Source organism: Rhinatrema bivittatum, chromosome 1, assembly GCF_901001135.1.
Source record: "Rhinatrema bivittatum chromosome 1, aRhiBiv1.1, whole genome shotgun sequence".
In the NCBI taxonomy this organism is placed as follows: domain Eukaryota; kingdom Metazoa; phylum Chordata; class Amphibia; order Gymnophiona; family Rhinatrematidae; genus Rhinatrema; species Rhinatrema bivittatum.
The window spans coordinates 320,729,536-320,755,465 of record NC_042615.1 but is presented as its reverse complement, the minus strand read 5'-3'; positions in this window follow the sequence as shown (position 1 = coordinate 320,755,465).

The window sequence follows — 25,930 nt, the reverse complement described above, 5'->3', positions numbered from 1 at the left end:
TCAGGAGGCCCCCCCCAAGCTGGCCAAAAGTTCCTGGAGGTCCAGCGGGGGTCAGGGAGCGATTTCCCGCCGCGAATCGTTTTCCGTACGGAAAATGGCGCCGGCAGGAGATCGACTGCAGGAGGTCGTTCAGCGAGGGTTCCGGCGCCTCGCTGAACGACCTCCTGCAGTCGATCTCCTGCCGGCGCCATTTTCCGTACGGAAAACGATTCGCGGCGGGAAATCGCTCCCTGACCCCCGCTGGACCTCCAGGAACTTTTGGCCAGCTTGGGGGGGGCCTCCTGACCCCCACAAGACTTGCCAAAAGTCCAGCGGGGGTCCGGAAGGACCTCCTGCCGTCCAATCGTGTTCATCTATGGCCGCCGCCATTTTTCGGCGCCATTTTGGAAAATGGCGCCGGCTGAAGACAACAAGATTCAGTAGCAGGAGCCCGTTCCGGACCGCCGCTGGACCCCCAGGTTATTTAAGTCATTGGGGGTGGGGGATTTAATTTAAAGGGTCGGGGGTGGGTTTTAGGGGGTTTTAATGTGCCGGTTTTGCGATTTTACGATTTTTCGATTTTTCACGATATTTTACCCCCCCAAACGGCAACAATACGATTCCCTCCCCCTCCCAGCCGAAATCGATCGTTAAGACGATCGAGGACACGATTCACATCTCTATTAGGCATCTATCATTTTCTGTCAAGATACTCATTTTTCCAAATGGAAAGAATGGCTACTTAGTGCTACGGCATTTCCGCAACAATTTCACACTGGAGCACCAGTAGGGAAGACGTATTGTGGGGTGGGTATTCTTTTTTTCTAAATCCGTGGTGGCAGACATACAAGCAGAGATGTAGAGGGTAAGTATGTCCTATTCAAGATAAAGGTGAATGATGTAATGTATACCCTACTCAACTTATATGCCCCTAATACTGAACAAGGCCAATTCTTGGATAAATTTCTGGTGTACTGGGGGAGTGGGTGGAAGGCCACCTTATTGTGGGGGGAGATTTTAACATAACTAGATATCCTTATTTAGATAATATGGGTTCAGGGATGGGAGGTGGGAGGAAACATAGATAAGCACTAAAAAATTTGATTACGAACAGAGGATTGATATATGGAGGCTGCAAAATCCCAAAGCTCTGGAATTATACCTTTTTTTCCCATATGCATAATTCTTATTTTAGGTTGGATTTTTTTCTTAATAGACAGATCTTTGGTGGATTCTATTAAAAAAGCAGACCTGGGTAATATTACCTTGTCGGATCATGCCCAAGTCTGGTTAACTTTACAATCTTCTGATAGGGAGGCCTGAATGCATTATTGGAGGCTAAATAACCATTAGATGATAAATCTTTCATTACTATGCTTATGGAGGATATTCAGAAATATTTGGTCCTTAATAACAAAGGTGAGGTATCTCCTGGAACTATATGGGAATGCTTAAAGGCAGAAGTGCGGGGCAAACTGATTTTGTGAGCCTCATTTCTTAAAAAAGAAAGGGAGTTGAAAAGACTACAGTTGTTAGAGAAGACAATGAAACTAAAGTTGAGCCACAAGAGAACTATGGAGATCCATAAATTACAGAAGCTAGAAGAGGCTAGAAGAGAATTGAAAGAACTAGATATAGCAAAGGTGGCATTTCAGTTAGATCTTCTAAAGCAGAAACATTTGGAGTTCAGCAATAAAGCTGGACATCTGCTAGCCAGGAGATTGAAAGAGAGGGTTTCTCCTTCCCATATTACTAAGATTCAGGCTGCCTCCTGGAAATTTCTATATACCACTGGCGAAATTAGTAAATGATTTATACAATTCTATGAAGAGTTATATGGCTCAGATATGTCGGTGATATCACAAGATATTGATTAATCTCTAGATAGTATGGATTTACCAGAGGTGCCCGGAGGGATTAGGGGATTACTGAATGAAGAGATTTGAGCCAGTGAAGTTTTTCAAACCATTAAAAAACTGTAAGGTGAGCAAATCCCCAGGTCTCAATGGCTACGCTGCCAAGTTCTATAAGGTATTTTATTCTGTTCTGGTCCAGCCTTTGATTAATATGTTTAATGCCTTGCAGACGGAGAGTACTATTTCTTCCATGGCTCATACAGCAGTATAACTATCCTCATGAAGGAGGGAAGAGACCATACATTGTGTGGCTCCTACCGGCCTATATCCCTGATCAATATTAATTTGAAAATATTGGCTAAGATTTTGGCGGTTAAGCTGGGGAAGATAGCACCAATGCTTATCAATTCAGATCAATCTGGATTTATACTGGGGAGTTTGGCCTCAGACAATGTCAGATGGGTCACTGAACTGATCTGGAGCACACAACAGAGGCAGTTGCCAGCTGTCTCATTGGCGGTGGATGCAGAAAAGGCCTTCGATCGAGTGCATTGGCCCTTTCTCTTCCAAGTGCTGGGAAAGATGTGCTTGGGAGAAAGCTTCATCGGGTGGGGTCCAGAAGCTATACAAAACTCTGAGGGCAAGTATAAAAATCAATGGGTGGTTACTCATTTACTCAACATCTTTTGAGGTGAAGAGAGGCACCAAACATGGGTGTCCCCTCACTCATTTATTGTTTGCTCTGTCACTGGAACCCTTCACTGAACAGGTGAGATGTATTCACCAGATTCAGGGTATAAAGGTTGGGGAGGTGAAATACAAAATATCTCTTTTCGCTGATGACCTCTTGTCCACGGTTACTAAACCTGAAACATCACTGAAGGCATTGTTAGAGGAGATGAGATCTTTTGGAAGGCTTTCTGGGCTTAAGGTTAATGAGATAAATCTGAGTTGCTGAATATCTCTGCACCTGAGGATCGCTTTTGTGGAGCTTGGCAGCATGCTTCCTTTTAAATTGGCTAAGGAGAGGGTGAAATATTTGGGGGTTAAAATGGGTTGGGGTCTGGGAGGATTATTCACTTTCAATTATGATCCATTAATTTGGGAAATACAAAGGGATTTAGACAGGTGGGATAGAATAGATTTTTCTTCATTGGCAAGGGTTGCTATTATTAAAATGAATGTCTTACCCTGCTTTTGTTATTGTTTTCAAACCCTCCCGGTTGCAGATCCTGAGGGAGCTTTGAGAGTTTGGCAATGGAAGCTATTTCAGGATAAGCTAAACGGTATTATGTTGCAGTTCAAATGGGAGTTGTGATTGGCTGGCATGCACAAATGGAGCAGAGACCTTGGATCTCTATTGCCCAAACAGTAGTGGGAGATCCCCCTTTGGAGGTGAGGGTACGGCAAACGGGGAATCCACTGACTACAGGGGTGACACCTTTCTCCAGGTTGGTGTTAGAGGAATGGAGAAAATGGATAGTTAAGTTGGCAGGAGATAGGCGGGTTTTTCACCGCACTTCCTTCTTGTTTAATAAACATTTTAGGCTGGGGATGGAGAGGGAAGAAATAAAGAGATGGAGAGGGAGGGGGTTAACCAGACTGGAGCAAATCTGGGATGGACAAAAGCTGATTACCTTTCACAGTTTTGCAGCAATCGTACCCCTTGATGCAGAAAGACCAATTCTCCTACAAACAATTGGTTCATTATTTTTGTTCAGAGAAGTTTCACTGGGAGTTGTAAAAAGGGATAACACCTTTTTGTAAACTTTTGTGAACAAGTGGATGTTTAAAAGGCCTATATCTCAGATTTTTGCATTGTTGAATGAGGAAATAAAAGGAAAGGTGGCCTATCAACTGGCATGGGAGGCAGAAGAAGGGGAATGGGATCAGTGTTATGTAGTTCTTGGACGGAGTTCAGACTCAGCCCAAATAAAGGAGAATGGGTATAAACTCATGTATAGGTGGTATCTGATACCAGCTCAGCTATAGAAAATGTCACTGATGAAATCTGACAAATGTTGGAAGGGATGTGGGGCCAGAGGTACTTTCTTTCATTTATGGTAGACATGTCCTAAGGTAGATAGCTTATGGGACAAAGTACTGGATCTCATAAGGGAAGTGGTGGGCTTTCCGGTACCTGAAAACCCTTAAATGTGTTTGTTAAATATCTCCATGGGGTGGGCACCAAGCCTCAAAAGCGCTTGATTACACAATTAGTAACTGCGGTTAGGTGCGGGATTACTTACTGGTGGAGGGGACCTGACCTGCCGTCTTTGACTGACATTCATTCCAGGATTGAAAGGGTCCAATATATGGGGCGACTCACAGTATTGCAAAATGATAACTTGTAGAACTTTGGAAAAATATGGGAACCTTATTTGCGATGGAAGTGTAAAGGGCAACAGAGTTAGAACTTAGTATAGGGGGTGGAGGGGTCAGTGGGTAGGGAGGAACTGGGGGATGGGGAGAATGTGAAGAATTGTATTCTGTGCTTAGATTGTTATCTTATGTTTAAAGGGAATTACTGCTGGGTGAAATTCTTTGGCAGGTAGACATAGTAATTGCGCCTGGGAGGTAAGGGATTTATTTTCTTGTCGTATAAAATGTTGAGTCCAGATAGCAGCTTGTTAATTCAATTTGTATAGTGAACTGCACTAAATTGCTGATTGTTATACCGTTACCTTTTTCATGGCCTGCTAACAAAATCTGAATTGCAAAAAAAAAAAGGCAAATAGTGCACATTAAATGGGATAGAGCACATTATTTACCATGTTAGCACACAGAATACCAAAGTTAGCCGGATAAACTTATCCGGCTAACTTTAGAAGTATATTTCTGTACTTCAGCCGCATTGTTGAATATAGCTGGCTAATTTTAACCAGCTAACTTTACAACACCAATGTGGCCTGGCCAGACTTAGTGCCAGATTCATTAAGGCTTTTCTCCCATTTTGTGTTTAAGGGAAAAACCCTTAGTGAATCAGGTAGTTAGCTGGCAAAGTTAGCCGGCCAACTTTGAATAGTGGAGTTAGCTGAATACCTTAGCCGGCTAACTCAACTCCTCCTAGTTATACCCCAGAATACCCCTTACTTAGGCCTAGATTCATGAAATTGCTCTATTTAGTGCAGAAAGATGGCGCGTTAGTGGGCGTGATTAAAAAGGGGCGTGGCCAGGCACATTTTTGACATTCTGCATTGCGTTGGTAAAAATCGAAACTCACAATATTTTTTTGTGTTGCGGGATGCAGTATCGCGGTGTGTGACGCATTAGCCTTTCCTGTGTCCAAACCGTCGGGCCAGTACGCGCAGAATGGGTTTTCAAAGCCACCCAAATACATGCGTACCTCCCGCTCTGCGCGCATGTGAAAAGTATTGAAAAAAGAGTGGGGCGTAGGCGTGTGCGGGGAGGCCAGTAAATGTGCACTTATATATACTTACGTGCACACCAGAGTCCCCTGTCTCTTAACTTTACTACTGTTATGGATGGATTTTAAGTCATAAAAGAAAAAATCTAGGCTTTTCAGAGGGCTATTACGGTTTGGGGTTCCCAGTTTGCCCTAGTCTGGGCGAACTGGAAACAAACTGGTGAAATTGGCAATGGCGTCAGTGCGTGTCCCTTTTAGTGTAAAACCTTTTTATTAACCAAAGTTACAAAAAATACACAAACCTTCAGCATGCAGTGTCTCTTATGTACTCCAAAGACAAATCAGAAAAACTATCAAACATTTGCCATTTTCACCTTCTTTTTTCCTCTCAAACCCCCCCCTCCCTTGCAGTCCAGAACTAATTCACGTGACCCCCATCCCATCCTTAACATCCCCCACTCACGTGATGGAAGCAGGATTTGCACGCACATGTGCACATTCATTTCAAATAGGGCGCACATGTACGTGCATTCAGCCTATCTGATACCATGCGCACATATACTTGCCAATGTAATACAATGGCAGCATGGTATCAGATAGGCTGAAGCATATACATGTGCGCCCTATTTGAAATGTACATGCAGATCCCATTTTCATCATGTAAGTGGGCCAGTGAAGCCATTCAAATAGTACACTTCCCCTAACATAGAAGATTTAGGAAGACAGGGCAGATAAGAAAAGTTTAATTTTTGGACCAGCAGGGCTGTGCAGGTGTGTATGAGAAAAGCCCTTGTTTTATCGCCCACAATAATAGCCACCATAATAGCCATGACCCACGATAATGGCAGCTATCCCGCAACAAAAACTTTATTCACTCTAATGCCAAAAAAAAAAAAGGTGTTATTTCCCCAACGTTAAATCCCATGTTAGTGTGTGTTAAATTTTCATGTCATGTGGTAGGAATCCCTCGTTTTCAAAAAAACTAGCTTTTGCATACTCATTTTAATATTTGCATACAAACGCTTGAAGGTTTAAAGATCACGCATTTATCAGGCATTAGACCCCTTTTATCACACGATGAGGCCCTAATGCAATACGATGAATGACCCTGTTAGCTGGCTAAATCCTTGCCAGCTGAAAAAAAAAAAGCTGTTTCTAAGCTATCTTCTGAAATTGGAGATAAATTACAGAAGTCACTTCTACTTTTTCTTTTTATTCGGCGGAAGGTAGTATGCTCTAGAAACAGGAGGAATTAATTGTGTTATGACTTTAAATATCTCCACCTAATAACACCTAAACATTACCAATGCAGAGACAGCTGGAAGCCTAGGAAAATTAATAAGCCTCAGGTTCTGAGTCCTTGCCAAATTCTCCAGATTTTCCACTTTAGAGTACAAATATAGATTATCTTAACAGCCTCTTGAATCTCTGCCATCTTACCAGCCTGTTTTTCAACTGCTTTTACATGGCACTAAAGTTCCTCCAACTATGTCTCCTGTGCACTCATTTTATTTCCAAGATCCTGCGGCTTATCCAAGGTTAAAGAAATCTGGACAGAGTCTTCCCCAGCCCCAAATTAGCCGTCCACATTTCTTCAAGAGTAAACTCCCAAGGCCTTTCTAAGGGAAAGTCACGCCTCTAGGTCTATAACATTCCCAAACTGCCTGATACCTGATAATCTCCTGAAGAATCCAACACAGGGGTATGTCCCAGGCATCATAGAAGCAGTTTTCCCCTTCCAATGCTGGAGCCAGCCTCAGTATCCACCACGGAGCACAATCCCTCAGTTCTCCCTGCCAGTGTTGCTTGTCTGAGCAGGTCATCAACCAGTGCCGGATTCAGGCCAGTGTGGAGAGCTTCTCCCCTGCACAGGGATCCATCAGGGGGACCCTCTCGCCTGGGATCAGCAAAGCGCACTTTGATCTGGAAGAGGCAAGAGCTCGCTCGCTCCAGAGATTGCTCTCCAGCCTCTGATGGAAGGTGCACAACAATGATATTTATCAGACCCAAAGGGTAGGTCTCTGTCTTTCCTTTTCTTTTCAATGAGGAAATCAATGGCTCATCAAGAACTCTTGCTGTCAGGGCCGGTACTAGCTTTTTTGCTGCCCTGTGCGAACAATTACGGTGCGCTCACCCCGCCCCGTTCATTCATTCTCTGTCCCGGGCCCAACAAAAAAAGCCCAACTCCCTTCAGTGATACAAACTTTAAAAACTGACACCATCCCCCTCCCCCCACAGAACCCATGGCTGGTGCAAGGGTATTAGGCGAACCTTATAGCTTTGTACAACGTGCCCCCTCCCCCCCGCCTCAACCAACACACACAGTTAAGAGTTATGCATTTATATTTTACATGGAAAATATCAAAGTATAGTATTCTGAGGTAAAAATATCACTTACATTATATTTTAATGATAGGTTACAAATTTTAACTAATAGATCAGAAATTTCATTTTTGAGTTCCTTTAGTACCCTAGGATGCATACCATCCGGTGCAGGTGATTTGCTACTCTTTAATTTGTCAATCTGGCCTACTACATCTTCCAGGTTCACAGTGATTTCGTTCAGTTCGTCTGACTCATCACCCCTGAAAACCATCTCCGCAACTGGTATCTCCCCAACATCCTCATTATTAAACACGGAAGCAAAGAATTCATTTAGTCTTTCTGCAATGGCCTTATCTTCCCTAAGAGCCCCTTTAACCCCTCGGTCATCTAATGATCCAACCAACTCCCTCACAGGTTTCTTTTTTGGATATATTTAAAAAAGGTTTTATTATGAGTTTTTGCCTCTATGGCCAACTTCATTTCAAATTCTCTCTTCGCTTGTCTTATCAATGTTTTACACTTAACTTGACAATGCTTATGTTTTATCCTATTTTCTTCAGATGGATCCTTCTTCCAATTTTTGAAGGATGTTTTTTTGGCTAAAATAGCTTCTTTCACCTCACCTTTTAACCATGACGGTAATCGTTTTGCCTTCTTTCCACCTTTCTTAATGTGTGGAATACAAGACACATCCCACTTGGGGAATGTCAGGAAACATTACACACTCCTACCGTCTCTAACATCATGCATCCAGCATAGCAACATAGTAAGGATGGCAGAAAAGACTAAATGGCCCATCCAGTCTGCCCAGCAAGTTTCTTATAGTAGTAACTGCCGCGCTGGACAGCTTACCCTATGTTTCTGTTAAGGGTAGTAATACTGCTAGCAACATTATTATGGGGTGAGCAGCCTTGATATTTCAGACAATGCTGCTTGAATGTGTTTTGCTTTTGGCCTTGGCTGTAGAAGCAGTCCTGTGCTTGTTTTCCTAATGTCTGCGTATCAGTACTCTGGACTGTAAAGGTCAGGGCCCAGTGTTGGCTGACATCTGAATCCAATTCCTCTATCACCCCCCCCCCCCCCCCGTATTCATTCCGCACATATTTTATTAATTTTCTTATATTTCCGTTTAATTTTTGTATCTATTTTGTATTTCATGATTTGCTTATATGATTTATTCTTTTGATTGATCGTAAACCATTCATGATATACTAATTGAACGACAGTATATAAAAATTAATAAATAAATCATCGAAACAGAAAGCGATGTTGCAATTGCATCAAAATCATGAAAGCTACTTGGTTAAGGGTAGTAACTGCCACTCCATGCAGGTTATCTCCATGCACCCTTTTCTTCATTTTCTTGCTGCTACTACTACTACTACTACTGCTACTACTACTTAACATATCTACAGCACTATCGACATACGCAATGCTGTCAAACATACAAAAAGACAGTCCTGCTCAATAGAGCTTACCATCTAATAAGACAAATATACAGGACAAGAAAGTTGGGGTATTTCATAAAGTAAGAGAATGGTTAAAAAGAAAAGAAAGTTAACAAGATTAAAAGAAGACAATCAGGCATAAGATTTAAAAGCAGTTTCAAAAAGGTGGGTCTTTAGATGGGATTTAAACATGGCAAGAGAGTGCATCATTAAAACTTTTCAGGTATCTGAATGTCTGTATCATCTCTCGCCTGCTCCTCCTCTCCTCCAGGGTATACTTATTTAGATCCTTTGGCCTCTCCTCATAAGTCTTCCGTTACAGACCCGCACACCATTTTGGTCACCCTTCTCTGGACCGTCTCTGTCCTTTTTGAGATACGAGCTCCAGAACTGAACACAACACTCCAGGTGAGGCCTCACCAAGGACCTGAACAAGGGCATTATAACCTCCCTTTTCATACTGGTTATTTCTCTCTCTCTGTGCAGCCCAACATTCTTCTGGCTTTAGCTATCGCCTTGTCACATTGCTTTGCCGCCTTCAGATCACCAGACACTATCACCCTAGGTCCTTCTCCCAGTCCATGCATATTAGACTTTCACCTCCATCACAATCAGCATATGTGAAGACCCTGATGCATATTAGTAAGGGACACCTTGGTGATACCTTTACATCAGATCCAGTCAAGGGTATGAGGTGAACCTTCTGCCTTGCGCCTGCCCCTTCCCCCCTTTCCGGTCCAGGCTCCGGCCCCATCCTCATTCACTGAGACAGGCCCCCTCCCTTACACACACTTCAATTCCTTATCTCATTCACACCCGCACCCTTACATAGGCTCCCTCCCTCTCACTAACCCCATCGCTCTCTCGTACACACACAATCCCTCTCATTCACACACACACACACACACACACACACAAAGCGAGGTACTGCTCGCGGCCCGCCAAGTGTCTACATTTCTTGGCCGCAAAAAGAATGGGTGCCGCTCACGGCCTGCCGAGCCTCTACTCCTCTCGGCTGTGAGCGGGATGGGCTCCGCTCGTGGCCCCACATGGCCGCTCTTTGCAGCTCCCTAATGGCTGGCGCGCTAGGCGACCACCTAGTTCACCTATTGGGATGCACTGACCCTGCTTTACATATCACTAAAAATATTTGTAGTATTCTTGCCAGCCAAGGATTCTGGTAGACATTTGACCTTCTTGTTTCCCTCTAACTGTTCCCCTAAGTGGATTCTCTGATAAATGAGTATCCCATGAGAATGAATTTCTTGATTTTTTACATTATTTTGAAACTACTCTTGTTTTCCCTTCTAAACTGGGTGTCTCTCTTAAACTCTTTCACCATTTCAGCTACCTTTTCAGGAATAACTTCTATTTGCAATTGCAAGAAGGCATTCGTGGAATCATTTGGGAGATGTGTCACTGATTCATAGGTCTTAACCTATCAGGATTCATTGTAATCCATCTAATTCTAGTCCTTTGGATTTTTTGTTGGAGTAAGGGGTGGATTTCCTGGCCTTTGGATAAGGTGGGAGGTGCCTTTCATTCTGACCTGAGTTAAATTACCTCTCTCCTCAGTACAGAAAGTCACATACAAATACGACAAGCCCAAACAATCCAGAAGACGTGTTTAAAGTCAAAAGACCCATAATCATCACACTGATTCATTCCCCTAATATGAACCCTTTTATTACCGTGTTGATTTTTTTACATTTTTCCTTTGCTACCACCTCATGTAATTTCCCAGAATTGAGGACAGAGAGCACTTTATCTGGGTAGAGTGATATAAAATCTGACCTCTGCCTTTAAGAAGTCTATACAAGAAAACCAGGAAGTGGAGTAGGTTGCTGTGTGGAAGGGAAAATGGAAGTATAAGAGAAGAGGGAGGATTTTCTACTTTCCCTTTCCCCTGAGCTAAAGCACTAGCAAGTGTGAGACCTGAACCAACTTCAATGAATCTCCTTTTATCCAGACCTTTAAAATTAAAAAAAAGACCTCAGCAAACCCCAGGAGACCGTAGCAAAGAAGCAGGTGAATAATAAGATTATTTTCTAATTTCCCTATCCACAGAGCTAGAGCACTGACTTGCAAGCACACGATTCTGATTTCTAGTTAATGCCTGAATTAAAGCTTCTGCAAGAACCCTCTGCATAGCCACTACCACCATCATGAATCCAGGTAAGTCTAGGTGCCGCTGTGCTCATGCAGGCATCTACTTGACTCATTATAGCTTATATGAATGGTGGGAATGGACTCTGGGAAGAAGATTTTAAAAACAGACAGCATGACCATAATTCAAAAAAACAAAAAGAACAAAAAAGAAAGAATAAATAGGTATAAGACTTAAAGAAGAAGCAAGTATGGCAAGGAAAGGCAAGCTGGTATTTTGAGGACTCTAGCTAGTAGTACTGCTTTAAAAATGGGTCTTGATTGAGAAGCTTAGTTAAAATAATAACACCTGTCCAAAATTAAAGGTTAAAACTAGATTGGTTCCCCTTTCAAATAGCATAACAAGTCCTTGTTGGGTTAGATCAGAGAGAATAATGTTAGACAATGAGCCAAAGAAAGTAGTGAAAAAAATAAATAATCTACAAGGATGCCAAATATATGACCCCATGAAACTTGGTCTTGAAATTCTATTGTGTGTGATTTGTAGTAAAGGTATTAAATGGACACTATCAAGTTCAGGCTTTTGTCTGCTGAGGTCAGCAGGTTGAGCCTGCCCCTCATAAATTCTACATTTATGGCCCAGCATGCCTCTGTGCACAGGCAGGGACTGACTTCTGAACTCTTGCAACCTTAGAGAAAAGGAATGCTACGCTTCCAGAGGCATAAGAACCTAGAAAGGGCGGGCACCGTGCATCTTGCTTGTGGATACAAATGACGACTTCATTTCCTTCCGTTTCAGTCTGATGTTTTTGTTTACAGGAATATACTCCAGGCTGCTCAGCTAATGCTCCTTCGTGCTGTAAAAAAAAAAAAATGAAGAGGTCTGTGCTTATGATCCCTGTACTAACTCAGCAGTCTGTGTCTTTACCCTGAGAGAGTGTAAGCACAGCTGTAGTGCTTTCATCTTGAAAAGGCACTAGTCCACCTACCTTACCATAGAATAGTAAATAAAACTCCTTTTCATCTGACTTTGGCCATTGAAGACATCTATAATTCCCTGATGTTCTTATTTCTTGCATTTTGCTTTTGTGGTGAAGGTTTTGGGAAATGTCACATTAGTTAAATTTACAAAGATGTCGTATGAATGAAACTTGTGGCATATGTGTGCATGACAAAACTGGTCTTAGATCAGGGGTCCCCAACTTTGCAAGAGAAGGGCCACATAGAACATTTGAAATCACCAAGAGGGCCAGATTAGAGAGGGGTGGGGGGGAATCCTTCTCAGGATTGGCTGAGCTGAGGTGGGAGGAAGGGAGAGAGAGAGAGAGAACCTCTTGTAATTGTTTGCTGAGGATTTGGTAGAAGGGGCATGGACATGGTAGGAGCACAAGATGGTGCCGATGGCCATGTGACAGGGGCTGACCAATGGCACCAGTAGCCCCTGTGACATAGTAGGTCAGAGGCTATCGGCACCATTTTGAGCGAGGCAGGCCCGAAAGTCAGAAAGCATGGAGGGACAAATCGCTCGCGGGACCCCGCTGGACCACCAGGGATGTTGGTAAGTCTTGGGGAGGGATCGGGATGGTGGGGGGGAGGATGTATTTAATGTTTTATAGTAAATTTTAATGCTTGGGGTGTGTTTTTTTGAGCTTCGTTTTCCCGCGTCGTTTTTGGCCCGGTTTCGTTTTTCCCACTTAGTTTTTTGTTCGTTTTTCCAAAAAACTAACCGAGGAAAAATGAACTTTACCCCGAAGCATCTGACTCAAAGAACATTCGCTGGTTATTGCATTGTCTTCTTTTCCTCTAAGGCAAATGTCCACACCAGCTGGCCACTCTGATGGTTGAGTAAAGCCCCTCTGGAGATTTTCTTCCGATGTTGCTTTATTCTCAAATGCTGAGAGAGAGTACACCTGTCCCTTTGGAGACTCAGTCTTAGACTTCTGGTGAATGGTACAATCATAGGGCTCCAGTGGAGGAAGAATATCAAATACTCCCTTGGAGAAGACATCCCAGAAGGGGGTGCATTGGAGCGGCAGGCCCGGTACTGCTGGAGTCACAGGTCTGGCAATACTAGGTGATATCTCCTTAAGGCATTTCCCATGACATTCTGGGCCCCACTGGGAGATATCCAGAGATGCCCAGTCGAATTGGGGTTGGTGTACTTGCAACCAGGGTAACCCCAGGACGATGGGGTGCACAGCCTTTTCCAGTACGAAGAAGGAGAGCGATTCCATATGAAGAGCTCCAGTGCAGAGAGCAACTGATTCGGTTTGGCAAGCCACATCTCCCAGTAAGGGCTCTCCATGAATAGAGGATAATCATAGTGGATTTTTCAACTTGATGAGGGGATCCTCAAATATTCCACTAGACTTCTAAGAATAAAGTTGCCTCCTGCCCCAGAGTCCACCAGGGCAGGAGTCTGAACCATGACTGGTCCGTAAGTCAAAGAGACTGGGAGAGAGAGAGTATGAGAGGATGCAATAAGGCCTAGGAATAGTCCTCTGTAGGACTTTGGCCTGTCCGTGCTTTCAGATGAGTGGAGCATGTAAAGGCATTGTGGCCGGGCTGACCACAGTTCATGCAAAGGGCGCGCTTCTTCCGAAATCTTCTCTCTTTGGAGGTCAAATGACCGTGACCCAGTTGCATAGGTTCATCTGTATCAGCAGCAAGGATTACTGGAACCATCCGAGGTGTAGAGACAGCACTGGCCTGTTTCAACCCGGGTACCACCCTAGGCTGGAGTTCCTTCACCTTGTCCCGGAGTCGTAGATCAATCCGAGTAGCTAAGGCTATTAATTCGTCCAGCGAGTCAGGTGTTTGGCGGGCGGCCAGCTCATCCTTCAAACGGTTATCCAGGCCTCTGCAGAAGAGAGTCTTGAGACATTTAGGGTCCCAGCAAAGTTCTGCCGCAAGAGTTTTGAACTCTATGGCAAATTCAGCCAATGATCTGCTGCGTTGCTTCAAATCCACTAAAGCAGAACTGGCTACAGACATTCGAGCAGGGTCATCGAAAACGGATTTAAACAAGTCCATAAATCCTTCTATGTCCTGCAAAATAGAGTCCTTGCATTCCCACAAGGTAAATGCCCATGACAAAGCCCTTCCATCCAGGTATGAAAGGATGTAGGTAGTCTTGGAGAGAGCTGTAGGAAATAGAGATGGCTGTAAGGCAAAGTGCATGTAGCACTGGTTCAAAAAGCCCCGGGTCTTCTGGATTTCTCCGGAAAAGTGGATTGGAGCCACCAGTGGTACAGCAGTCTTCAAAGTTACCTCCGGTGACTCACCTTCTTGGTTGGAGGTTGTGCCTTGAACCTTCTGTGTGTGTAGTTGATGAAACGCGGAAGTAAGCTTCTCCAAAGCATCTTGCTGATCCACAATGCATTGGGCCAGGCCTGGTATGGCCTACAAAGCACTGAGTTGTGCCGGATCCATGGAGTTAGCTATCTGTTCCAGATTTGCTAGGTAATTAGCAATCTGTTCTGAATCTGATGCTTGATGGAAGGAGCAATCAGATAGTAGTTAGCAATCCATTCGGGATTTGTAGTTATGAGAGTTGAGGGTAGATCCTTGGACCAGTGGCAGATGACCACGCCCCCGGGGAATGATCCCGAGAGGGACCACCGGTCAGGCTCAGAGTTAGGAGACAAACACACACTAGTTCTTTATTAGACAGTATACTGAACCACCAGAGATGGCAGTAGTGAGCTTGGTAAGCTCGGCTGGGCTGTAGTCCCTCAGATATTAGAACAGCGATCCCTGGAGGCTGAGCTGAAGAGAGACTGAGATATAGTGAGTAGGCAGGGTATGCAGATGGTAACACTCACACAATGTCCCAATGAAACCCATGAGCTGGAAATATAGGCCCTCGAGGAGCGAGTACCTAGTTCCAGGGAAAGCTCAGAGAGAATGATGGTAACTCACTGATGTAGCTGATATAGTTGGTAGTGAAGACTTCCAGGCAGAGGAGTATATGAAGCAAGTCTGGGATCAGGGCCCTCGAGGAGCGAGTACCGGTTCCAGACTGTCACCTGAAAAAACAAGGGGAGAGCGAGGCCCCCGAGGAGCGGGTACCTCTGGTAAGTCCGAGGAGGCAGAGTAGCTTAGGTAATGAAACCCTTGCTAACTCCATCTGTTAGCAAATTCCAAGACCTTAAATATCCGTCGCAGGTGACGTCATCTTCGGGGGACGCCCCCGAGGTTCGAGCCAATGCCGGTACTTCAATCGGGGCCGTGCTGCGCGCCCGCCCCTAGGCCTCCAGGAAACATGGCGATTGCAGCGTCGGGCTGGTCCGGGAACACCCAAGGGTCCTCGGCAAATGGACGCCGCGGCAGCCAATCTTCCCGAGGACGGAGAGGGAGGCGCCAAGGAGGTAAGGAGGGCGGAGAGAGGGTGACGGGCACCGATGGACACAACACAGAGCGGGATGCCTGTGGTGTACCACCTTCATGGAACAGAAGGCTGGAGGGCTGCCACCTCAAGGAAGCAGAGGGGTGGGCAACAGCAGGTAGTCTTGCCAATGGGGGGCATAGGCAAAATTTATTAGAAGGTGAATGTTAAGCTTGTTCAAAGTATTGTTGGTTGTTGATGCATAAGTTAATGTTTTGTATGGCTGTGGCCATTTCATCCACTCAATACAAACAGCATTAATTATCTGGTATTGCGTCTTTATGGTCAGGTGCGAAAAAGGGGGGTAGGGGGAGGGTGTCCGGAAGCTACGGCTTGTCCAAGTTAAGGAAGTTGCAGCCAGCAAACAGAGCTTCATGCATGCAAGTATGGAAGCTGTAGGACAGGGTGAGAAAAGGATATTCTTTCTGCATGCCTGCCAGCAGATACATATTTAATGTGGCTTCATCATCTCCCATAAATGCTGACTAGAATAATCTCCCGGGGGCATTCTGTGGTGATCATTCATCGTTAGAGCCTGCGTCCAGAGCTTCTCCAGAACAGTCAATATTTTCCCCCACACAACACCTGTTGTTGGGGGCTAGCTTAATTACTTTTTATTGTACTCAATGGAATTAAGTATTTATTACGGTGCCTGCAATTCCCAAGTCTGAAATCGACACCCACCTAACCACAGAGGCAAACACACACAGAACAATCTAACATTGCAAACAGTGCTTCACTGAAGATTGGACCACCGCTGCCCTCAGTAGGAGATGTGTTATCATTGTTGCCATGTATCATTTATAAAGTAACATCAGTGAACACATGGTTTTGTACAGTGCAGAGCGGCTGAAAGCTGAAAGATCCTCCAGCTCCAAAGAACTTAACAATGCAAGTGTAGAAAGACCAAGGAAAAGTGTGTGTGTGTGTGTGTGTGTGTGTGTGTGTGTGAGCGAGAGAGAGAACAAAGGGTGTCAGTGTCACTAACTAACTAACTCTCAGGTCAGTATAGTAAAAGCATGCTTTGCTTAATGATCAAGCTAACTTCCTTTAGAGCTTTTTAAATAGTGCGCTATTTGCAGAAGCCCTGGTATTAAATGGTACATATGTGAGTCTGTTAAATTTTAGTATGCCACTGCCTTCATAAGCAAAACATGAAAAGAGAATAGTAACGCCCTCATTAATATAATTACTATGCCATATACAAAGCCCGCAGTGCCAGAAGGGAAATTTCACCTGCCCTCTTAGTGTGTGTGTGATTTGTAACTAATAGTCCGAGTTTGTAGTTAATTCCTAGTGTGGTGGTGTTGGCACGCTAGGAGTAAAGATCTCTGTCCCCTCCACCAGCAACATCTCTCCCTATGCTTCTTGGAAAGAAAACTCTCCCCTGGACCCTAGCCCCCCCCCCCCCCTCCCTTCCCCAGGTCAAACTGGCAAGAGGAATAGTAACTTACTTCCTACTGGCTCAGCCTCCAGTGTTGAACTGATGCTACCCAGCAAAGCCAGTAGGAGATAAGATGCTGTGCAGCCAGCTTGGCTTGGGTGGGGAGAGAGAGAGGGGTAATGGGGCTTAAGGGGTTCAGACAGGAGCCCTGAGAGAGACTTACACTGCCTCGGAAATTGGGGAAGGAGGGATAATACTAGGGGTGTGTTTGGGATGGGGAGAAGGGATGCTGCCTTAGCCTTAAATGTCCCCTTAGCTAACTGGCCTTTTACTTTAGGGCCAGTCAGTGAATGGTAACTTTAAAGATATACAGAGTGCATGTGCCTCTAAGGGCCATGATCTCTTTGGCACTGCCCTTACATTGTGCACACCCTTTACATATCTTCCTTTCATCAGAATCAGTATCAACATCATCACTTTTATTTATTACCCGCCCTACCATAAATTATGCCCAAAATGATTTACAACAATAATAAAAAAAAATTCTCATTGAGACTTTTGAGTATTGATAAATATATAGTAAAACTAATAAAATAACTAGAGATGTGAATCGGAACCAGAATCGGTTCGGTTCCGGTTCCGATTCAAATCGTGCATTTTTTTTCGTCTGGCCCAGTCGGTTTTTTTTTTTATCGGCTGCGCCCGATCCGATAAACAAAAAACCCACCCCGACCCTTTAAAACCACTCCCTTAGCCTCCACCACCCTCCCGACCCCCCCAAAAATGTTTTAAAATTACCTGGTGGTCCAGCGGGGGCCCCGGGAGCGTTCTCTCATGCTCGGGCTGTCGGCCGATAAACAGAAAACCCACCCCGACCCTTTAAAACCACTCCCTTAGCCTCCATCACCCTCCCGACCCCCCCAAAAGCATTTTAAAATTACCTGGTGGTCCAGTGGGCCCCGGGAGCGATCGCGCGCTCTTGGACCATCGGCTGCCACTAATAAAAATGGCGCCGGTCGTCCAGTGCTCCTACCATGTGACAGGGGCCGGCCAATGGCACGGTTACCCTGTCACATGGTAAGGGCAAAGGGCCATCGGCGCAGTTTTTATTAGTGGCAGCTGACGGCCCGAGAGCGGGAGATCGCTCCCGGGGCCCACTGGACCACCACGTAATTTTAAAATGTTTTTTGGGGGGTCGGGAGGGTGGTGGAGGCTAAGGGAGCTGTTTTAAAGGGTCGAGTGGGTTTTTAGGTTGTGTCCTGACTCCCGTTAGTGTGCACTAACCCGATTAACGATTTTTTCACAATAAATCGGTGGAATTTCTATTGTTTCGCACTCTTTAACGATTAATGACGATTTAAAAAATATCGGACGATATTTTAAATCGTCAAAAAACGATTCACATCCCTAAAAATAACCTCCCTCGTCTAAACCCAGCTCACAAAATAAAAATACAAACCCACCCATACCCCCATTTTCAGTCTAGCCTCACAAGCAATAAAAACAGAAATTATTCTGGGAAAGATTTTCTAAAACCATCAAGTTTTCAACTGCTCTTTAAATAAAGAGAGTCTAGAAATAGAAGGCTTTTCTTTGAGCAAGGTATTCCACAAAGCTGGCCGTCTAAAATTGAAAGTCTTTCCTCTTATGAGTCAACTGAGCAGACTTTACCGAGGATATAGTTAGTCACCACTCTGACTCTGAATGTCATGAACGATTTGGCTGAAACCTCATTATTTGTAAACTCAGATATTCAGGTGCTAAGCTGTGTAGGGCACAAAAAAACCCCAAAGCCCCAGACTTTAAACTGAATCCTTAACAAGAGAGGCAACCCATGTAAATCTTTCAAGGTTGGAAAAATATGTTTAAATATTCTGACAACCAAGATCACACAGGCAGCCAAAATCTGAGCTATCTTGTGACACAAATTTAAAGGTAAACCTAAAAAATTACTATTACAGTAAACTACTCTCGGGGTGATTCGTGCTTGTACTATCCCATTCTCCTCGGCAGAAATGCTCAGATTTTCCAAAATGCCCATCAAGGCATAAACCAACCTTTCCAAGACTTGGCTACACAATAAGAGATCTTCATCAAAAACAACAACCAATCAATTTACAGATTATTTACAAGACAATGGAAGCCCATTAAACATCAAGAAAAGTTTATACATATGCCATTTTCAGAGATAGCATGTATGGTCAAAATAACTGCACTAAACTCAACAAACTAAGGCCTGGATTTATCAAAATGCACTAAATATTGCATGCAATAGGAAAAGGGGTGTGTTTTATGATAATAGAGAGAGAGAGAGACTAGCTATAAGGCTCTCATACTAGGTGGGTATTTATACCTCTTTAGGAGTCCTGCCTAGCTACTCAAGGTGAGCTTTAGGTATTAGTGTAGGAGTTAGGGGCCACTTTGACATACAGAGTGCGACATACGAACAGAACAGTGCTCTCTTGTGAAGATTTGATGACCTTCGGAGTGAGGAAACTCACCCAAAGTGAGATTTGTGCAATGTTCTCTCACCCTAGCTTGATGGTAACATCTGTTTGTACGTCGCACTCTGAATGTCAAAGTGGCCCCTAACCCCTACACTAATACCTAAACCTCTTCTCGAGTAGCTAAGTGGGCCTCATATAGAGGTATAAATACCTACCTCTAAATGACCTCTAAATTTCAGCATTCTTTTTAGTTTCTAAATCCCTATGATTTCTCAGTGAAATTAGAGATGGAAGAGATAGAATTTACTGGCAGTATAGCATAAAAGAACAAGACTCCATGAACCTCAAGCACCTGCTTCAAATCCTCTAGGCACTACTCAGTTCCAAATTAAGAAAGCCTCTAGGTCCCTAAATCCTGTTGACCTTAGTTAGAGTCAGTGTGGAGAAAGAGAGAGGGGTAGTCCTTCTAGGCTGCAGTGATTGGCTACGCAGTCTGCATAAATGCAGGCAGAGTGAGTAGATGTGACCATTTTAATTTCCTTGGAGAGTTTTGGAGTTCTATGACTAACATACCTGAAACTTGTGATTTCCTGTCACCCTGAGATTATCACGTGGGGGGGGGGGGAGCGTGGTAGCAGCATGTGCACAAACTCTCACACTAGCACACTCACATGTTCACTCACACACATCTCATTCTCACACACTCACTTCTTTCTCTTGTCCACACATATGCACTTTCTCACATATACACACACTTCTCTCCCTCTATAATACACATACACTCTCACACACATATACACACTCACTCACATCCCTCCCTTTTCCACACCATACACACTTTCTCTTCTCCCTTTTTCACAAATACTCACTTCTTTCTTTCTTCCACATACATACATGCACTTTCACACATATATGCACTCACTTCCCTCCTTCCACACACATACATGCATTCACTTCTCTCCCTCTTCCACAGTCATATGCACACTCACTCCTCTCCCTTTTCCACACACACCCACACACACATTCACATTCATTCACTTCTAACCCTCTTACACACACACATCCACTCTCAATCTTTCTTCTCACCTTGATCCTCACTTCCCTAGGCCTGCAGGACAAGTACTCTACTTCCTCCTCCTTCTGCAGCTTCAGGCCCACTCTACAATTGTTTCATTTTCCATGCGTGGTCTGACTCTGCTGCTCTTCCTGCATCTGCAGTTCCTTGTTTCCCCTGGGGGAGGAGCTATGCTCTTGCTTGTCTCTCTCCTATTGCAGAGCCCCAAGCTTCTCCTCATCCTCCTGCAGCATGGCTGCTGCCGCTCCTTCTCCTGCACTGTTCCAGCCATTTTTTTCTTCCAGCCTTCTGCAGCAGGTGACCTGGAGTTTTCAGGTGTTGGCTCGAAGAGGGATTTATACAAGATGGTGCACCTGAGGGCAATTTCAGGGTGGATTCTACAGGGAGTCATGCTTGGTCCTCCAATGAGGGATCTTCTAATTCATGGACCTCCCTAGGAGTGGGGAAAGAAGGGAACATCACTGTGAGCTGACACTATGCTCGCATCAGATTCTCTCCAAAATATAACCTATTAGTGAAGGGGCTCACTACTTACAGAGAAGTCTGTCACCTGGCTATGAAGACCCCAAGGTCTAGCTTGACATTCTCCTATAAGAAGGACTTTGCCAGGGTATGTGAGACCCCATTCCCTTTGCCAGGATTGATGATCTTCCACTACCAGTGGAAAGCATTATCTTGGCTCTCCGAGGTATTTGTGCTGTTCAAGAAGTTTTGTTCCTATTTTAGTTGGGAGGAATTTTTTGTGTCACCGTGCCTGCCTGTAAGAGATGTAAAGTAAGATGTGATTTTCTTTGGAACTCTCTCCCAGAGAGGTCTTTGTACCATCTTTCCCCCTAAGAAAGAAAGGATGCATGTGAAGAGAATCAGGCCTTTTACAGAGAGACTTTTGAATTTGCTTTGGAAGATCAATTGGAGGCTGGCTGGTGACTGTTTTTATATTTTTGAGACTTGGATACAGTAAAGGTTTGATTTTAGAACACCCTAACAATGAGTCCATGTGTATCTTTTGAGTACTAGGGGCAATTTACTAACAAGTACTACAAGGAAAAAGCTGGGGAGACAGAGACTGATCCACCCCAGGTACCTTGGCCCCAGAGATTGAATCCTTCTCCCCACTAGAAAAATCCGGCCCTTGGGGCTGGATTGGGAACTGTGAGTGTGAAGTGTGGCCGCAGAACTCGATGTACCCCTGCTTTCTAGTTGATCCCCAAAGAGGAGATTATACTAGCAAGACACTCAATCTTCTTCATGCTCAGATCATAAGTCCTTTATTACTTTTCCCTGTGAAATGTCTCTCTCCTTATCAGATAATCACATTTTTTGTGAAAAAAATAAGAACATATAAATTTATAGAACTACTGAATATTTTTTTCTAAATTGAAGAATATTTCTTTAAATGAACCTTGCTATTTACAATATGGTGTGATTTTCAAAAGTGTTTGTTTAAAAAAAAAACAACAACAGTTTTTCCTTTTTATTTTTGTTGCATTATGACATAAAGTTACTATAGGCATGACAGTTCTGCAGTGACATCAATGCACTTTCATATACGGAGCTGCATCCTGTAGTGCAGGGCTTCCCAAACCTGCCCTGGGGACCCCACAGCCAGTCGGATTTTCAGGATCTCCGCAATGAATATGCATGAGATACATTTGCATAGTATGGCATGCAAATGTATCTCATGCATATTCATTGCGGAGATCCTGAAAACCTGACTGACTGTGGAGTCCCCAGGACAGGTTTGGGAAGCCCTGCTGTAGTGACATCTGCTGCCCAGTTCCAGTTGTCATATTACCTCTGGAATCAATTACAAGCACCTATTTAAGGAAATGCAAAACAAACAGTGGTTCCAAAAGCCCAGCCCACTATAGTAAATTTATGACTAAAATGTTATTTAATAGTAATATTCTTAACAAAAAATGAATAATGGTGTCCCTTTAAGGAACTGTGTAAACAGGTGTCATTAACAGTTATCTCCGGTATCTACTGTTTTGTTGTAGCTCTGAGAGAAGAAAATAATTATGTAAATACAAATTCAGATAGTCATCCCATGTACTGCTGTGAGATGGTGATGTGCAAAAGAAAACAATTTGTTTTGTTTCATCCATTCATTTCTTGGGGACCCCAATTCATTTCATTAGTTTCAAAAAGAAAAAAAGTGTGTTTACTCGTTTGATTTGTTTTTTCTTTTGCCGATAAAGTCAATGGGAAAAGCACTGCAGTCTGTTTTAGGTTCCATATTGGGGTTTTCTCATCAATTCTCATGGAACTTATGGGAAGAGATTATCAGAAGAATGAAATAACTCCAAGGTACCTAATCTATGGAAAAGTGGCACCAAACGTGACATGAATATACAGCGCAGCTCACTGCTTCAATGGCAGGGGGGAAATGAAGAAAAGAGGATTTATGTTAAGAGAACCAACAAGGACTAAATTGCACAGGCTGGGTAAACAAATAAGCGTAGGAGTAGCTTGCTTATTGCGGCGGTTACTACCCCTAACCAATTAGGCTTGATACTTCACTTTTATGCAGCTCCAGCACCGCTCTCTACATCAATGGCGGGGGTGAAAGGAAATTGGAACCAGAAGGTTGCTAATAAGGGCCCTGACCTCAGCGGTCAGAGTAACAGATAAGTATGAGAAAAATAACTGTGAAAGCTTGCTGGGCAGACTGGATGGGCTGTTTGGTCTTCTTCTGCCGTCATTTCTATGTTTCTATGTTTCTAAGTATGTAATAGCCTAAGGCTCCATAAAGTAGCATCATTATTGGCAGGAGTTCTCTAAGGCAATATCATAGGAGCAAAGAAGAAAGTAAAAGACTCTTATTGCCACTTTTTGAAACTCCTGGGCCATCTTCCAGAATCACTGAAACAAGCGTCACTGTCACCATTATTAAATAAAAAAGCCTAACCTTGAAAAGTCCTTGATGGCTAATTATAGGCCTAGCTTATCTACAGGATTTTTTTTACTAAATTAACAGAATCTGTAGTTCTAAAGCAATTGGCAGAGCATGTTGAGGATAATGAAGTCCCCAATCAATTTCAATTCAGCTTCTGGCAGTCTTTGAGTACTGAAATTCTGTTACTCTCCCTATTCCATTAAGTTAGGAGAGGTTTGGAATCTATTTCTGGATATGTCTTGGTAATGGCCAGACATATCCTTGGCCTTTGACACTGTTGACCATAAGATCTTGCTATACAGGCTGAAGGAGATATGTACCTCTGATACTGTCTGGAAATGGTTCAAATCCTATCTATCAAATGGATGGATTAAGCTCTGATTGGTTCATGACGCATTCAGGTGTTCCACAGGGATCCACATTGTTGGCATTACTTTTCAATTATATATTTGGCACCAATTTTTTAATCTCCTAGTTACTCTTTGCTCAGGGTTTGGAATTTATGCCAATGATGTTCAATTATATATTCCATTGGCAAGATCATGGTCTGATTCTACTGCTAAGCCATTGCTTATTATGACTAAGCAATGGCTTAGTCATAATAAGCTCACTTTAAATTTGGAAAAAATGGAACTCATAGTGGTTTACCATAGCAATTGAGATTAAATTCCACTGAACATGCTAAATGATAATGCAGATGTATCTATCTCTTCATAAGCCTGAAGCCTTGGAGTAATTGTTGATTCTAAATCGTCCTGCATTCCTCAGATTAGATCAGTAGTTGGTGTGGGATTTTATAAATTTAGGTTATTAAGAGATCTTAAACCACTTTTAAACCCTGGTAATTTCTGTGCAGTAGTCCAGGCCTTTTTGTTATCTGCATTAGATTACTACAGTTCTCTATATACAGGTCTACCATTCTCTTCGATTAAACTGCTACAACATTTGCAGAACACTGTGGCACATTTAATTACTGGCCATAGCAAAAGTAACCATATCTCTCTTGCTCTTCCTGACCTCCACTGGCTCCCTGTTCAGTTGTGGATCAGGTTTAAGGTGCCTATGCTAACTCACAAGCTTTTGGCTATTACCTCCTTACCTTGAGAAAATGCAAAGTTATGTATGTGTAATCTTGTAAGATCACTGAGGTCTTCCCAGATGTCACTACTTGATGTTCCCTCTGTTAAGCAGGCCGGGCTTTCTGAAACTCGGAAATGTGTATTTTCTACCATGGCACCTTCCTCTAGAATTCTCTTCCCCATTAGCTTAGGACTATAGAAAGTCCAAAGCAATTTAAAGTTCTTTTAAAAACATACTGTCACACGAACTGTCAACAAAGGCACCCTCTCCATTCCCCCTTTAATAAAAGCCCACCTCTCCTCTACTAGGGATCGTGCATTATCCATTGCAGGCCCTAAACAATGGAATGCCCTCCCTACCACGCTAAGGCTGGAGCCATGTTACGCCAAGTTCAGAAAAAAACTTAAAACATGGCTCTTCCGACAAGCCTACCCTGATTAATCTTCACCCCTCCTCTGTCCTCCCCTTTCTCTCACCAGCCCCTACCTCAATTGAACCCCTCTGTACATTGACTCCCGTAAGTAACTTGCCTAAGCCTTGTATATAGTCCTGTAAATAGCCTGTTACAGTCTTAATGCTTTAATTCTTTGCCTTCTGCTCTATGTATACTCCTCCATGTTCGCCCTCCCTGTTGATTGTATTTTCAGCCTTTAAGTTACAATGTGAACCGGTATGATGTATGCTTACTAATACCGGTATATAAAAGTTTTTAAATAAATAAATATTTATTTATTTATTTATTTATTTAAACAAGTGTTTGTTTAATTTGGAATTCCGTGTTTTAAGCCTGTTTATTTACTAATTTTAAGTTTTTTGGGGGAAGGCTATATAAGAATATAAGAATTTTATCATACTTATTACATTTTAACTGGCCATTCTGGTTTTATTTTAATTAGTGGTTTTAGTTTATTTTACTGTATATGGTATATTTTTATCTATTATGTATGTTTTGAACTATAAGCCATTGCGGACCTTGGTATCAGCAGTCTATAAATGCCAATGAATAAATAGTTTGGGAGAATATCCCAAAGCTCCAAAAGAGGGTATCAGTAACAGTGGCATGAACCCTTGATGGCAGCATGAGATGTAAATTGGCACCTTAAATGGAATCAGCATCCTAAGGCATCATGAAGGCAGAGCAAAGTAGAAATGGTGGCAGAAATAATACCAAGGCACCAATAAAGGGTCAAAACATAAAGAGTGGCATCAAAATACCAATGCAAAATGTGAGGTGCAAAGCAGCCCCTCAGGGGGCAGGAATACCTCAAGGTAAGGTTTAGGATTTGGCAGCAAGGCACAGTGGCATAAAGAACACCAAGGTATAAATCTAGGCAAGGCAACAAACATGAGTAGCATAAAGACCCTCAAGGTATAGCATGAACGGTATAGCAGCAAGGCATAGGAGATACCAGTCATTCTGTTGCAGCACAAGATTCAGCACAAGAAAATTAACTATAATAAGTATCATTTTCTTGACATAAGCTTTTTTTAAAATTTTCCCTGCTTGAACATGATCTAACTGCAGATGTGTGGAATTTTGATTTTCTTCTGAAATTGGCTTTCCAAAATAAACTTTT